Source organism: Mus caroli, unplaced genomic scaffold (genome assembly GCF_978045245.1).
Source record: "Mus caroli unplaced genomic scaffold, Mus_caroli_1 scaffold_12, whole genome shotgun sequence".
Classification (NCBI taxonomy): Eukaryota; Metazoa; Chordata; class Mammalia; order Rodentia; family Muridae; genus Mus; species Mus caroli.
In genome coordinates this window covers 33,247,446-33,262,431 of record NW_028227267.1, presented here as the reverse complement: position 1 = coordinate 33,262,431, position 14,986 = coordinate 33,247,446, and the positions used below count along the sequence as shown (strand labels likewise).

General features: G+C 38.1%; 1 pseudogene; it reads left to right on the top strand.

Moving 5' to 3' along the window:
• The first annotated feature begins 12,587 nt into the window (after window positions 1-12,587).
• LOC110309921 (adenylyl cyclase-associated protein 1 pseudogene) lies at window positions 12,588-14,023 on the top strand (annotated as a pseudogene).
• Window positions 14,024-14,986: the final 963 nt, after the last annotated feature.

The following is a 14,986-nucleotide window of genomic DNA, read 5'->3' as shown; positions in this document are numbered from 1 at the left end:
AATATCAGTAAAGTTCAGGCAACAAAAGCATTATCCAACGTAACTTATTGACTATGCTGCTTTTCTAGCAAGTGAAGGATGTCTAACTGATACTGAAACAATTTTTCAATTTTCATCGCAAAGCTTATCATTCACTAATTAAATATTTAATGTTTTATTCACTCACAATATACCTTACATTTAGTTACAAAGGTTTATAGAAATTGCCTTTAAAGAAGTGGGACAATGGATTTCTGGAAGATCAAGTGTAGACACTTGGGTATCAGAATGTCTTCACTGCTTAGTTACATGGTGATTTTATATCTTCTTAAATGTTCCTTAGCCTAAAAAGGGAGGGCAGTATAGTCTAATTAATCTTTAAAATCCTGTCATTTATGATATGTACAAGGCTTGGCAAAACAGCTCGGAAGTATCTTTTCCTCAGAGGCCAGGTGGTTGCTTCCACTGTATGAGCTTGCCCAAAACCTAAGTCTGGATTTGTCATAAAATTCTGAAAAGAGAAAAGAGAGGCAGACAGCACTGAGCCCTGCTGTGATTCAGATCATGTTTCCAACGAAAAATGTGTTGATAGAAAGGTCAAGGAACAGGAGGAGACTGAGGCTGAAATGAGAAACGGAGATGCACACAGCTCAAAGTCTTGCTTCCTTTACCTTGAAAGGGAACATAAGGCCTTCTTTGAAACAGTAGTTCTCCAATCACCCACACCTTGTTGAATCCAGGATGCCATGCAACTAGGCACCCACCAGTCTGCAGCCTTCTGTGCTGCCCCACGCAAAATCTTAACTTCCCACTCACAGCTGTTCTCCCATGATGCCTCACAGTCTTTAGCAACACACTATGTGCCCAAGGTATGGGCTTCGATGAAAGATTCTCAGAATACAGCCTTCCTTACAATCGTCTGTCAAATCTGTTAAATATTCTGAGGTATAACCCCAATATCCCAATCGCCTTCTCTGGTGTTTTGGAAGTGGTGTCCTAAAGAATAAATATTTGACACTCAGAGAGGACTTGAATAGTCAGCTCTCAGACTGTACAAAAAAACATAACAAACAACAAGCAAAACCAAAACAAATCAAACAAAAAATCCCAATGACCAACCAACCAAACAAACAAACAAAAAATCTCTAACAAAGTTCCCATGTGTTCTTAGACCACACAAGAAGTCTCTGAGCTTGTCACTGTGTTTGTGACATCACTACTTTGAGTTCTTTTCTTTAGCACAAAGATGATCCTGCTATTTTTAAACTATTCCATTTTTATGGTGCAACACATCCCACAGCTTTCAAAATCTGCTGTATATGCTGTCTTATATGTATGTCTATATATAATTATACATATGTTTAAATAATTCAATCCTCCTTGAGCACTATATTAATAGTTTAATATGTAGCATGTTTCTATTTATATGAAAGTGTCTATCTGTGTTCCCATATGCCATATACTGTGCATGAGAAATTTAAATTATAATATGCTTTTATTTATCAAAATATATTATATAGATGCATAGAGAACTTTATGTATTTATAGTATACACAGCATATTATATTCAACATTTATTTAATATGCATTATCTTTCACTTACAGATTGGTAGGTTTATTATAAATACAAGAGAGAAAAAGCAATTATGGAAAGAAAAATGAAGCAAATACATTGTAACAATGTGCCAGGGACTTTAAAGATTTATCTCATTGATTCAGTATATCATTGTATTAACTCTAACAAAGCTCTTCTGACAACAGTAGAGGGTAGGTATAATAGCACATCACGGCTTTCATAGAGAGTGACCACATTATTATCAGAGGAGAGATAAACATGAAATTAATCTTCTCTGGGATCTTGCATGTGGCTTTGCTTAAATTGGTCTCTTTTGTCTGATTTTTAAGATAAGCATGCCTATGTGTGAGATAGTATTTTAGGTATTAAAAGCCCAATAATAAAATGGACAAAAAAGTCATTGCATATATAAAATCACACTATAGTTAGGAAATTAAGATGTAAAGGAAAGAGTAAATCAGACAAGAAATGATTCTACGTGTAGAGGGTAGAAGGTAGCCTGGGGATGTACAATGGAGAAGATAATGCAAACACTTCCAAGGGTCTAGAAGTTGTTCACTTTATCGAAGAATAAAATGATCAGAAGACAGGTGATGAGGAATCTGACAGGTTGAGAAAAATGGGCATTTTCGTTGTTCTGTTTTTTTAATTTACACTTCAATCAGTAGTAAGTTTTTGAAAGGACAATTAAGTGGTTAAATCGGTGACACATGTACAAGGCTGCTGACTGCTGTGCTGGACTGAATCTCACCAACAGGTGAATAGATAAACACTGTCAGCCATAATAGATACTACTCAACAATAACATGGACCAACAAAAATGAATCTCAAAATAATTATATTGAATAAAAGAAGCTATATTTGTAAGGATGTAGATTGTAGGATTCCATTCAACTAAGTCCAAAAAAGAAAGTAACACTTTTCATTCAAGTATTTAGCAGTAGTATAGCATATACAATGGACTTTTGGTTTAGTCATTCATTCAATGCTGTTAAGCACTGGTAATCTTCCAGGCATTCTACTATCCTCAGCCAAGTGAAACGCATCAATGAAATCACTAAATCTGGTTTAAAAAACAATAGGTCCTGAAGCAAATTATAATCTGAGACTCAAGAGTTGAAAAAGAACAAAGCAAGTGAAATGAGTGGGAGGATCATTTCAGAACAGAGACTACATACTCCATAGCTGTTAGAGTGCAACAAGTCTAGAGGATGAAGAAATACCCTGCAAATCTGCCTTTTGGGTCCGAGAGCTTGTTACGAGAAGGAATGGGTCTCTCAGTGTTGGGAGAGTTAAGTCTCATTTTCACTCTCATCTTAAATCAGATCCAAGTGGAAGAAGTTTCCTCATTTGAGCTATGTTTTGGTAAATCTCTGAAGTTTTGTAACAAATGACCACTTATAGTAGAACCTGGACACAAAGAAGATACAATTTCAGTTATTTTAACATGAGATAAAGGTAATAGCAAAAATAATTCTGCTATAAATGGAAAGCTGCATACATTTTAAATATTTGAAACATACTTCAATATATTTGATAGGACAGTTAGTTGCATTGACTGACAAAGGGAAAAAAAGATGTTTTGGGAGAAAATTCAGGATGATGCAATTTAGTATTTGTGGATGTGAAGACAATTTCATAGTCAAATGCATTTAGAATTACCTAGGTGACATTTACTGTGTAGGTCTGTTAGGGTGTTTCAAGAGCAGGAAGGAAAGACTCACCCTGAATTTGTTAGGTACCATCTCACAGCCTAGAATTCCATAGTGAAGACAAAGGATAAAAGAGGAAGCCAATGGGGTACTAGCCAACATCTCTTTCCCTGCTTGTATACTCTTCCTGCCTGTAGATGCAATGTGTCTGTGGTCTCTCCACTGCACCTCCCCTGTCCTTATAAACCTTCAAACAATAAACCCTTTCTTCCCCAAGTTGCTTTAGTCAAATATTTTGTCACAGTAAGAAGACAAATAACTAAGACAGCAGTCATGTGACCAACAACTTTATTCCATTTCTCAGCTGCTCAGATGTTTCTCTCACTTTCCCACTTGTGTTAACATTTGAGGTTCATTCATAAGATTTCAGTTCTTCCCATTCAAGAACAGGGTTTCTTCTGCCTCATGCCTTCTACATATTTATCCATGTAATTCGTTTTGGTAAATTAAGTGGAAGCAGAAGTGATGTGGACTACTTCAAGGTATGAATTTTATGTGTCTATACATTACTTACCACATCTTTATAGTTATATTCCAGTGGTCATGTACAGAGATTGAAACCTCCATTGCTCTAAATTTCAGAAGGTCTCCAATGCATTGAAGACTTGATTCTACTACTGAGATATGTTCTCTTCATGTTTGACACTCTACTCATCCTCTCTTCCATGCCTGCAAAATAGAATCAACACAGATGCCTATCAATTAATGACTGCATAATGAAAATATGGTCTATATACACAGCACAATTTTCTTCATCTATATATAGAAATAAAATTATGAAATTTATAATTAAAGGATAAAACTGGAAAATATTTACTGAGCAATGGAATCCATACACACAGAACAAATATTGCTTGTTCTCATTAAAACATGACTTCTAGTTAGGATTCTCTAATTTTGTGTCCTTCACCCTGAGTTCCTTTGAATGCCAGAAGTCTAGAAAGAGTATGTTAAGAGGAGGGTGCCTTGAGGCAGTGATACTATTCCCAGGAATAGCTCCATAGATTCTAAACATCCTATTCCACAGATACTTGCTCATGTAGCTAGGAGATGGAATCAACCAACAAATGGATAATGAAAATGTGGTAAATATATACTATGAAATACTGTTCAACTGTAAAGAAAACTAAATCTTGAATTTTTCTGGTAATTGGATGTAACTTGAAAAACCATATTTAGTAAGGTGACCATATTCTCTCTATATGGGGCTACTAGGTCCAAATCTTCAGATGAAAGTACATATCCAGGAATACCTACAGAAACTAGGGAAGTTAAAAGGAACAGTTGCCTGGATAGAGGGTTGGGAAAGCAATAGAGAGGGGAATAGAAGGTATGAGAGATTTTATCTAAATATATGACAAATGGGGAGGCTGTAATAAAGGAGAGAAGAGATGATAAATACAGGAGAAAGGAGAGTAAAATAATAGTAAGGGTGTCTGCAAAAGTCAAAGAAATTATACTATTAACTATCTACTTAAGTAAAACCATAATTCACACAAGTACATTTATAAATATCCACATACAGTTTAAATTAAAATTCCTTATCTGAAATGACAGTGCTCTCTCTAGTAGCCAAAAGTCATGTAACAAAAATCCAACACCAGGCACACGAATCCCTCTTTTGAGTTGTTAGGATTATCCCAAAGACTCCCAAAATAGAACAGGATATTTCTATTATCCTTACCTTTCCTCAAGCCAAATGAAAGGCAAGTCTCTATTGTTGAAGACTTCATACACTTCAGAATCAGCATTCAGAGACCCTGAGCAGAACTAACCTGAAAGCTTCCTTTATGATGACAGGCTTTCGTTGTACTGTATGGTGATTGCAAGTTTCCAAAAGAACAAACAGTCCTCCCTATCTATGTCAACTATGGACCACAACACTGCCGGCTTGGCACGGTAACCCCAAGAGTACAGTAGTAGCTCTCAGACCTTTGTAACAACCAATAACTCTCTAATTGGACTTCGGATCTGCTCAAAAAGAAGGAAATCACACCTGGTACTAGAAGCCTAGTCAACCACCCATCGCTAGAGAAGTCATGAATCTTGGAGGAACACCTACAAATGATACTTTATTAAAGCAACATGACCTCCAATTATATTTTAAATATTTCTTCTTAGACTCAAAAATTAGTGTACTCTTCTCATCAAAGAAACTTCCCTTTTCAACAGAGAACATTACAGAAAATCATAACCAATCAAAATGGAGAATATGACGTCTAAATCCAATGGAACATCTACAAAACAACCTCTGAACTTAAGCTAAGGGATCGCTGCACAGGAAGGAGCATAAAGATTGTAAGGGTCAGAGGATGGAGGAGTTTGGTGTGAGATTGTGTGTCATAGCAATATCAGAAGCTACGGCCATAGAGTCTTAACTTTAATATGACTGTCTATACATGAGATGATCAAGAATAGCAACAATAGACAAACTAAAGTGGACAGGAGAAAAATGCTATATGAAGAAATATAGACAACTAAAAATACAAAAAGAAATAATCTTTCCCAGGGAATTTATAGGTTTTTAAATAAGAATTCCCTGTGACTGGTTTAGGATAATTCCTTAAGAGATGGTCAGGGAAAACCCAGACCCCAAACAACACATACTCTTACTGTTCCTATTGGTTGTTAACCAGAACTAGACAAGTTAGCCCTATTTTTGAAGACACCACACAACTTGTTTACATGATATAAAGCAAGCAGAAACTGAGATGAAAGCTTCCCCATTTCTGGCTAGCATTCATAAACTTGAAGATCCTATGCATGACACCAGAGGAGAAACGTTACAAGTAGATTTGCCTCACTGAGAACCTAATAAACTCCAATACCAACCTGACAGGCAGATGTGGCAGCTTATGTAATCTTGACATGGAATTTACAACCACTTGATAACTGGATTTGAGGCCTCATCTATGCAAGTAAATCTCTACCTAGTACAGTAAATCCACTCAGATCCTAGTACAGTAAATCCTTGGGTGGGAGGATCATAGGCTGTGGGGGAGGGATGCTTAATTTTTTAAAGGTAAATTGAAATAATGTCAAACTATCTTCTAAACATATATGTTCAAACCAGTAGACAATCAGCACTCTTAATCTTAATCAGCAAAGTGTTCCTTTTTAATGGGTGACAGTTAATGAGAAGAGACTTATAGTTGAACAAAGTACTAAGAATAAGTAACAGTTGAGTGCTTATATATAAATAAGACATTTATCATATCTGTTCTGAACATTTCTCCAGAAACATTGTAATATAAGCATGGAAAGAATGTAAAAAACAGAAAAGGACTGGGAAAAGGACTGGGGAATACATAGACATTATAACCATGAAGTCTCAATAACTACAGACGATTGCACAAATCATCAGCACAAGAAAGGACCCATGAACAGTTAAGCAAAAATGGCCCTCACAGATGAAATAAAAATGGCCTTCACAGCTGAAATATTCCCTAGAGACAGATTCATGGAAAGATAGAGTTATTGCCTTTGATTGTCACTGTTGACTCCACCAAGTTACATCAGATACTCCTGATCTAGTAGCTATACAGATAGCACTGGTTCACCTACATGGGTCACATAACAAAAGAAAACAAAAAAACAAAACAAAAACATGAATCAGGGAAAGGGAACAAAAAAGTGTGGGAATCAAAGGGAATCAAAGAGTTGATATTGGTAGAAAGAAGATAGGAAAACCTGAGAAGATACTAACTTAATTATACACATGTATAAGATGTCAAATAACTAACAATAAAAAATATGAGATGACCATGGATGCGGCAGGGTACTGGGAGGCTCTACTCTTCTTATAGAGCTATTGATAGTTAATTGTTGCTGAAGGAGAGAGGATCCTTTTCTTCAGCTATGCAGCCATTGATTAGTTGTCTATGCTCCAAGTGAATATCAGTGGGTCATAAAAAGAAGATGTGAAGGAAGGCAGGAAACTTGTTGGGAAGAAGGAGTTCAGTGGGAGTGAGAAGGCATAAGAGAGGGTAATATGGGGTGATATGATCAAAATGCTTTATACATGTGTATACAATTGTCTACATGTTTTAAAAGTAGTAATGGAAATACTGAAGAGACTAGTCAATATACAAGCTTAGAGTGTGATCACAAGATATAAATTTGGAATTTCAATTACAGCACAATTATAAAGAAAATGAAGAAAGGGATAAACAAAGAGGATGAAATCTATAAATTTGAAAATTCTAGTAGATCAACCACAAGAGTGAACCAAATGAGTAGTACAGGGTAAATTGTTCTGTAAGTTAGGGAAACAACGAACAAACTAACATCAGGCCAATGGATGGTGAGAAAGCCAATAATGGGTGGGGTTTTTAGAGGTGAAGTATGTTTAATATGTAACAAGAAGAGAACTTCCCTTTGGATTCAGCAGAGTAGAGTCTAGTATAGATTGTATTAGTGTATTTTGACAAACTGTGACAGCTTACTGGTTGGGTAGAGAACTGGAGGACTTGTAGAGGAGACACATGTAATGGAAAATTCTTGAAAATAGCTAAGTAACATGTCTGTGATACGATCTCGTCAGGTTCAACAAATACACAGAATGTATCAGTAACATTAGCCAATAACATGTTTCTATGCATTTATCATTTTGTACTTGTAAGTTATTTGAAACAATTTAATTTCTAGATGGTAATCAGAGAGTGTTTGCTGTCTACAAACCATACAAGTCCTTCTGGAGAAGATACTGGTGAAGAATTGGCCATAGAGTCATTTCCTTCTGTTGGGGCTACTGGGAGTTTCACTATATGTAAAAACATAGTGATATCCCTTAAATTCAGACTCCTGCAAATTCTTTTCCTCTTCTATTGACAAATAGAAAATTACATAGAACCATATAAACTTGGGGAAGGTGGTTGGGAAATGGTATAAATAGCAGCTAGACAGTAATTTCATCTACTTGTTCTGCAACTTTCGAAAGTAAACCAAACTTGTATGCGTTCATATTTTTATAACATTTATTTTGTATAATATTCTTGTATTTACTTGTATAAGTTTTACTTTGCTATGGGACCATTGAAAATAAACGGAGGTCTAGTGATAAGTGGATAAGCATCCACTGGAGACTGATAAATTAAATGCATTAGGAAGAATTTGAAGCATCATATACTTAGCTTTTTGGATGAAATATCATATCTAGGAGGTAATCACAAAAATGTTTTGTTTGGAGCATAAATTCTATGAGGGTGGTAACAGATATTAAGTTACAACTCACTCAGTAACACAACAAAAAAGAAAAATATAAAACAAGCATACATATATGAGACCCACAGAGGACAAGGTAGATAAAATCTCAGCATGTAGAGGGGAGGTAGGCACAGAATCCTCTCTGTAGCTAGGTATTATTAACAATTGATAGCTTCTTGGAGAAGGAGCATCAGTTTTAATGGTTTGGCCCCTGGCAAGTTGACCTCCCTCCACACAAGAATACCTAGAGTAGCATAAATTGCACTTGATGATTTAAAATTACAAATAGGAGTATACAACATTGGGATGGATTTTGGAGGAGTCAGGGAGGGCAGGAGTATAATAAAATACATTGTGTAATGTCCTCTAAGAACTAAAATGAGAGAAACTGCTTTTAAAAACTGCAATATCTGGAAGCTGGAGAGATGGGGGTGTCTAAAACATTTATTGATCTTGCATAGGGCCCAACCTTCATTTGAAGGTTAGAGACATGGGTGGCACACAACTGCATGTAACTTCAGCTTCTGATTTGACATACTCTTCTGGCCATTTTGTACACGTGCACACACATAATATGTTCTCCCTCATACACACATTAATAAAAATAAATCCTTAAAATAGCATTATTTCCAAAATCCTTTTGTAGGTAAGTCTGTGTTATGATTCTTTAGAACATGTGGGTATTATATTTCCTGGGAACAGAGTCTGGGGAAATTAAGGTATAAATCACATAGTCTTATCATTTTATATTTTAAATTAGTAGATTCCGAGAAATAAAGACCTTTAGTAGTAAATTATTTACTGACTATTCAATTTTATTTTAAATTTTTGCTTGTGTGTGGTAATAGGTTAGAGGAAAAAAATCACTTAAAGTGAATATGTTTTTTTAAAGATAGTGTTCATGAATAGCACCAAGCTGAGTATACCATCTGTTCTTGTACCTGGAATAGAAACAATGCTGTGTGATCAGTTCTCTTAAAGGGGAAAAGACAGAAATAAATATTATTTCAATAGTTCTGACTCCTGAAAGATTAGATAAAACCCACTGGGGACTTAGAATGAGCCGAGTTTTGTCTCGGCTGAAGAGTCACTCATAATTTGTAAGATGGCAACCTGATTTTAAGTGGCTTGGCTGTCTGCCCCAGGAGGAAATTTTCATTTCTCCATCAACCTATATGATAAACAAATATGCTTTATGTGCTTTTTCAGTTTGTATAGAATCTGTATGGAACATGGCCTTGGGCCACTTGAAAATGCGTCTATAAAAGTTTATTATAGATAATGGCTCCCAGGACGTTGTACACAGTCTTCTTCAGCCATAGACAATGTCTGCTATGAATGATGTGTCAGCAATATATGACATCTCTTTGCAGAAATTGATTTAACCCCTGGCTATAATTATTTTTAAATACTGGAATGAACTAGCTACAAATATAAAATGTATTCATGCTGCTGAGAGCTTCATGAAGAGAGCCACAGTGAATTCAAGGTAGATTGCTGCTCGGGGAAGAGTAGCCACACGTCTAGCCAAGGTTCCACCCAGAGCCTTTCTTCTAAATAGCATTATGGTTTCCATCTAAGCTGCTAGATTTAACAAAATGTTAATTTCCATCTTCTCATAGAATTTAAAACTTTCCTTCACAGGAGTCTTTAAAATTCTTTACAAAATGATTTGAGAGCCTTTGTGATTTCTAGTACTATTGAAAATTATATTTCATTTTAATTTTTGGATGAATACTGCTACAGAATGAGTAATTACTACAATCAATTTATTTATGTTGTGTAGAATCTGTAACAATAACTAACATGAGTTGCACCCTTTATCACCTTTTACTTGTTTCCACTCAGTGTAGTTCAGTATTTAAATATTGTGTAACTATCACCACCATCCATCTTTAGAACACCTCCCCCTGGGAATCTTGTAATTATATATCCAAGAAGTAGTTCCTTCCCACATGCTCTGGCCTGTCTCTGACAACCAGCACCCCACCTTTTATTTCCATCAGTTTGATTTGTCTAGGTGCATCCTAAGGATAGACTCATTAGTGGTTTTGTATTATGACTACTGACTTTTATTTCACTTAGCATAATGTTTTCATGTTTTATAATACTGAAACCTGCCAGAATTTCCACTTTCCTGAAGGCTGATTAATATGCCACCTTGTGTATATTGCATTTATATATTCATCATTCATAGGCATTTTAACTGCTTTTATCATTTGACTATTGCAATTAGTCCTGCTACACCCCTGGTCAAACTCTGTACATGTCCCTGATTTTGATTCTTTTGGGTATATCCTCAGAGAACCAACTAAATTATTTAGTAATTATATTTTGTGGTTTCCATAGTGATGCTCATTATTTATGTTTGCACTAGCAGTAAAAGACGGCTTCCAAGTTTCCACTTATTTTGCCAGTATGTATCTCTGTATTGGTCTGCTTGCTTTGAACTGAAGCTCTGCTAGCTCTGCTTTACTGGTACTCATTTATAGTCATGTAACATTATGACTGTCTTCTTTTCTTTTCCTTACCCAATCTCTTATTCCATTTTCTCTTCCAGTTCCAATTTAATGATTGTTGGGGTTAATAGCATCCCACATTCACTCAGGGACCAGGTTGCTCCGGAGGTGGGACTCTGGAAGTTTTGACTGCACTTACACTGGGCAGCCTATGGGAAGCTATGGGACCCCATTCCGGGGATGGGAAAGTGAAGTCTGAGGTCCCGGGGACTGCCAGAGCTGGCTGGAGGTGGGTCCCAGGCCTGTGTGGAGGCTGGGGTCATCTGGTTCTCAGGCTCTTAGACACCCCAGGTGCTTCTGGATGCTGTGGAAGAGCTGAGAACAGAGTTTCCGCCTGCAGGCTGGCTGAAAGGGAAAAGAGGGGAGAGCTCCAGCTGGGTCCCAGGGGGAAGAGAGTCCTTGGCTTGTTCAGGCAGCTTGGCTTGGTGGAGGCCATGGAGGCCATGGCTGAGAGCTCTGAGAGGCCTTCTGTGGGATATTAGATGCAGCTTTTTAGGCGAAGGCCCGTTCCATTGTTCCCTATGGTGAATCTTGATGAAAAGAGACAGTCCATAGTTTTAAGGCAATTATTATCATGGCAGAGAGTGGTGATGAATAAAACTGCACCCCACTTTCTCAGGGCAGGTCTGAGGTTAAGTAACTTTTGTAGGGAGGAGTGTCTGGGAAGGGGAGTTTATTGGCTAAGTCTCCAGGCCTTTAGGTACCTCATTAAAATGGAGATCTGTCTTGAGGCTACATGACCTGTGGTCAAGTCCTCTACCTGTGGAGGGGGTTGAGGTCCCTTACGTGACTGATGGTCACAAACCTATGGAGAGCTGTGGCCTTGTGCCAGGAGCCTTGTGTATAGAAGTGGGGCAAAATGCCTACCATCCCTTGCAGGGTTATCTCCTGAAGGGGCATCAGGGTTTCAAGCCTTAGCTCAACCAGAAACCAGGCTGCCCTTCACGGTCCTACAAATGATCATCGTTATTATAGAAAAATAAGATTTTTCAGTTTTTAACTATTTATTTCCTGTGTACACAAAAGGGTACATGCATACCATATTATCTGTGTTGGGTTAGAGGACAATTTATGAGCATTAGTTCTCTCATTCTACCATGTGGTTCTTCAGGATTGAATTTAGCTTCTCAGGCTTGATGGAAAATGCTATTACTCACTGAGCCATCTAGTAGAAAGGTAGTTTTATATATCAAGAGGTACATTTTGCTCCTAACACGACATAGCTGTCTCTGTTCCTCATGTCAATCTCTTTTTCCACTAACTCCTTAAATGTTCTCCTCTCCTTATTTATTCTGCTTTGGATATGTGACTATTAGTAGGTTGCCCACACTCCAGTGGATAGTCCCATGCTTATATGGGCAGCAGTAAGTAGACTTAGTGCATTATTAAAATAAGTGGTCATGATATGGCAGGTTGATGTGTAGGAGATTAGGGGTAGATTGGGAAATGGAGAGTGGATAGGATCATATTTCATTATACACAATTATATAAAGAATTTTATTAAAAGTAAAAATGGCTTTGCTAGGACCTACATTTTCTCCACTCTGTGACTTTCATGTTCAATGTTAATATTATGAATGTTAAAAGCAAAACAGGTAGAACATTATGGCTGACATGCATACTCTTGTAGAAAGATTGGAGAGGGCTTTCTACAAGTGGGCTCCCTGGAGGCAGTGTCATGTACCTCTGACATGCACTGTGGATAAGGAGACAGTCCTTCAAAAGGAGCAGTTCCATATGTGCAAGCATTTGACTCACTGCTTGCCAAGTCCATGGCAGAATACATGAAGGTGAGTAAGGAGGTTGGGGGAGACATGCAGAAACATGCGGAGAAGGTCCACATAAGCCTGAAGTTGAAGCGGGCTTTCCTGATTACAGCTTCTCAGTGGCAGCAGTTCAGCCAGTAATAAACTTACTGATTTGTTGATAACTATTTCAGAGCTGACCAAGAAGTTATACTTTCTGGGAGAAGAGCCGAGGCAGCAATTTTTTTCAATCATCTATCCACTGTCGGTGAAAGCATCCAGGCCCCGGGCTGGGTGGTTCTGGCTGAGAAACCTGGGCCTGTTGTGAAAGAGATAAATGGTGTGGCCATGTTTTAAATAAACCAAGTCCTCGTAGGATACAGAGATCTGGATAAGAAGCCTGTGGACTAGATCAGAGCTTACTTGAGAATATTGACAGAACTGCAGGCTTACATTAAGTAGTTTCATACCAATGGCCTGCCCTAGGGCAAGATGGAACCAATGGCAAAAGAACCGAGTGGATGGCCATATGGACCTTCTGTGGGATCAGGCCCACTTCCTCTCCAACTAGGCTTGCCTCTTTCCCCAATCCCTACCTGTTCTGGCTCTGAGGACTCCACTTTGTGCTCAGCACTGTTTGCACAGATTAGTTAAGGAGAGAAATTCAGACACGCCCTGAAATATGTATCTGATGTCATGACAAGAATCTTGCCCTGAAAGCTCAGAGTGGTCCAATTCAGAGTGGTCCCAAACTTTTCTCTGCACCTAAATTCCAAACTAGCTCTTCCCCCAAGCCAGCCACAAAGAAAGAGATAACTCTTCTGGAACTTGAAGGCAAAAAATGGAGAATGGAAAAGCAGGAGAACATTTCCAACCTGGTAATTGATGACTCTGAGCTGAAGCAGGTGGCTTATGTATAAAAGTGTGTCAACATGACATTGCAAATCAAGGGCAAAATTAACTCCATTACAGTAGATAACTGTAGGAAGCTTGGCCTGGTGTTTGGTGATGTAGTGGGCATTGTGGCAATAATCAATAGTGGGGATGTCAAAGTTCAGGTGATGGGAAAAGTGCCAACTATTTCCATTAACAAAACAGATGGCTGCCATACTAACCTGAACAAGAACTCCCTGGACAATGGGAGAGTCAGTGCCAAATCTGAGATGAGCATTCTCATTCCCAGAGAAGGGAGTGATTTTAACGAGTCAGTTCCCAGGCACCAAGCAGTTCAAGACCCTGTGGAACGGGCAAAAGTTGGTCACCACAGAGACAGAAATCACTGGATGAGTGAATGTGTGGGTTCTGTGTCCTCTTCATTCCAACCAAGGAATACATCTATATCAAGACTGTTATTTTCTAGATTTCTTCTACTTTTCTGCTCTTAAGCTGCTTCTCCACTCTGAGAAGCCGAGCTTTTGCCTTCAGTTAATACACCTCAGGCTGAGACGGGTAGGACAGCAGGTCAGTGGATCTTCACCAGAAGGTGTAGGGCTGTGCATCATCAGTGCAGCTTCAGAGCAGTCTGAGCCTATGGAGCTGCAGTCCCAGACTGAGGCTGGGAAGCTTCAGTTTTGGGGGTCATTTCACCAACCAACAGTATTTGGGGTTCAAAATGTCCTGGAAACAAACATCAGAACACATACTAATCTTCTAACAGTGAGTATTAGGGTACCAGGAGTTTGTGATTCCATTAGGTTCTGACCAACCAAGCTTTTCAATGTTGACAAGCGAGGCGAGGTTTGCATGGCGCCAAAAGCTAAGGATTGCCACCCAACATTCCAAGCAGACTTGTTTCCTAAGAGCGTCTTTCATTCTTCATTCAATCCTTGATCAGCACCAACCATACATAGCAGTATAATAGCAGTACACTTTTTTGGGTGGGAGAAAAGGTCTTAAACGCCCTCCCCTTGGGGTGACTGCTCTGATTTCCATGGGGAACAGCTAAAAAAAAAAAAAAAAAAAAAAACAGGAAAAAGCAACAAACCATTCTAAGGAACCTAGCATTTCTCTTCCCTGCCAGATAATTGACATCACCTCCACGCATCCTCCCGCTTGTCATACTCAGCTGCTTAGGGGCTCCTTGCAGGAACCTGAATAGGACTATGACCTTAACTGCAGGCTGTTGAGGTCTTGACTTATATCAGAATCTTGGACAGCATTACTATTGCAAATCCTAGTTCTATCGCTAGGACACACTGGTCAAAATATGCAACTTTCTTTCTTTCTTTCTTTCTTTCTTTCTTTCTTTCT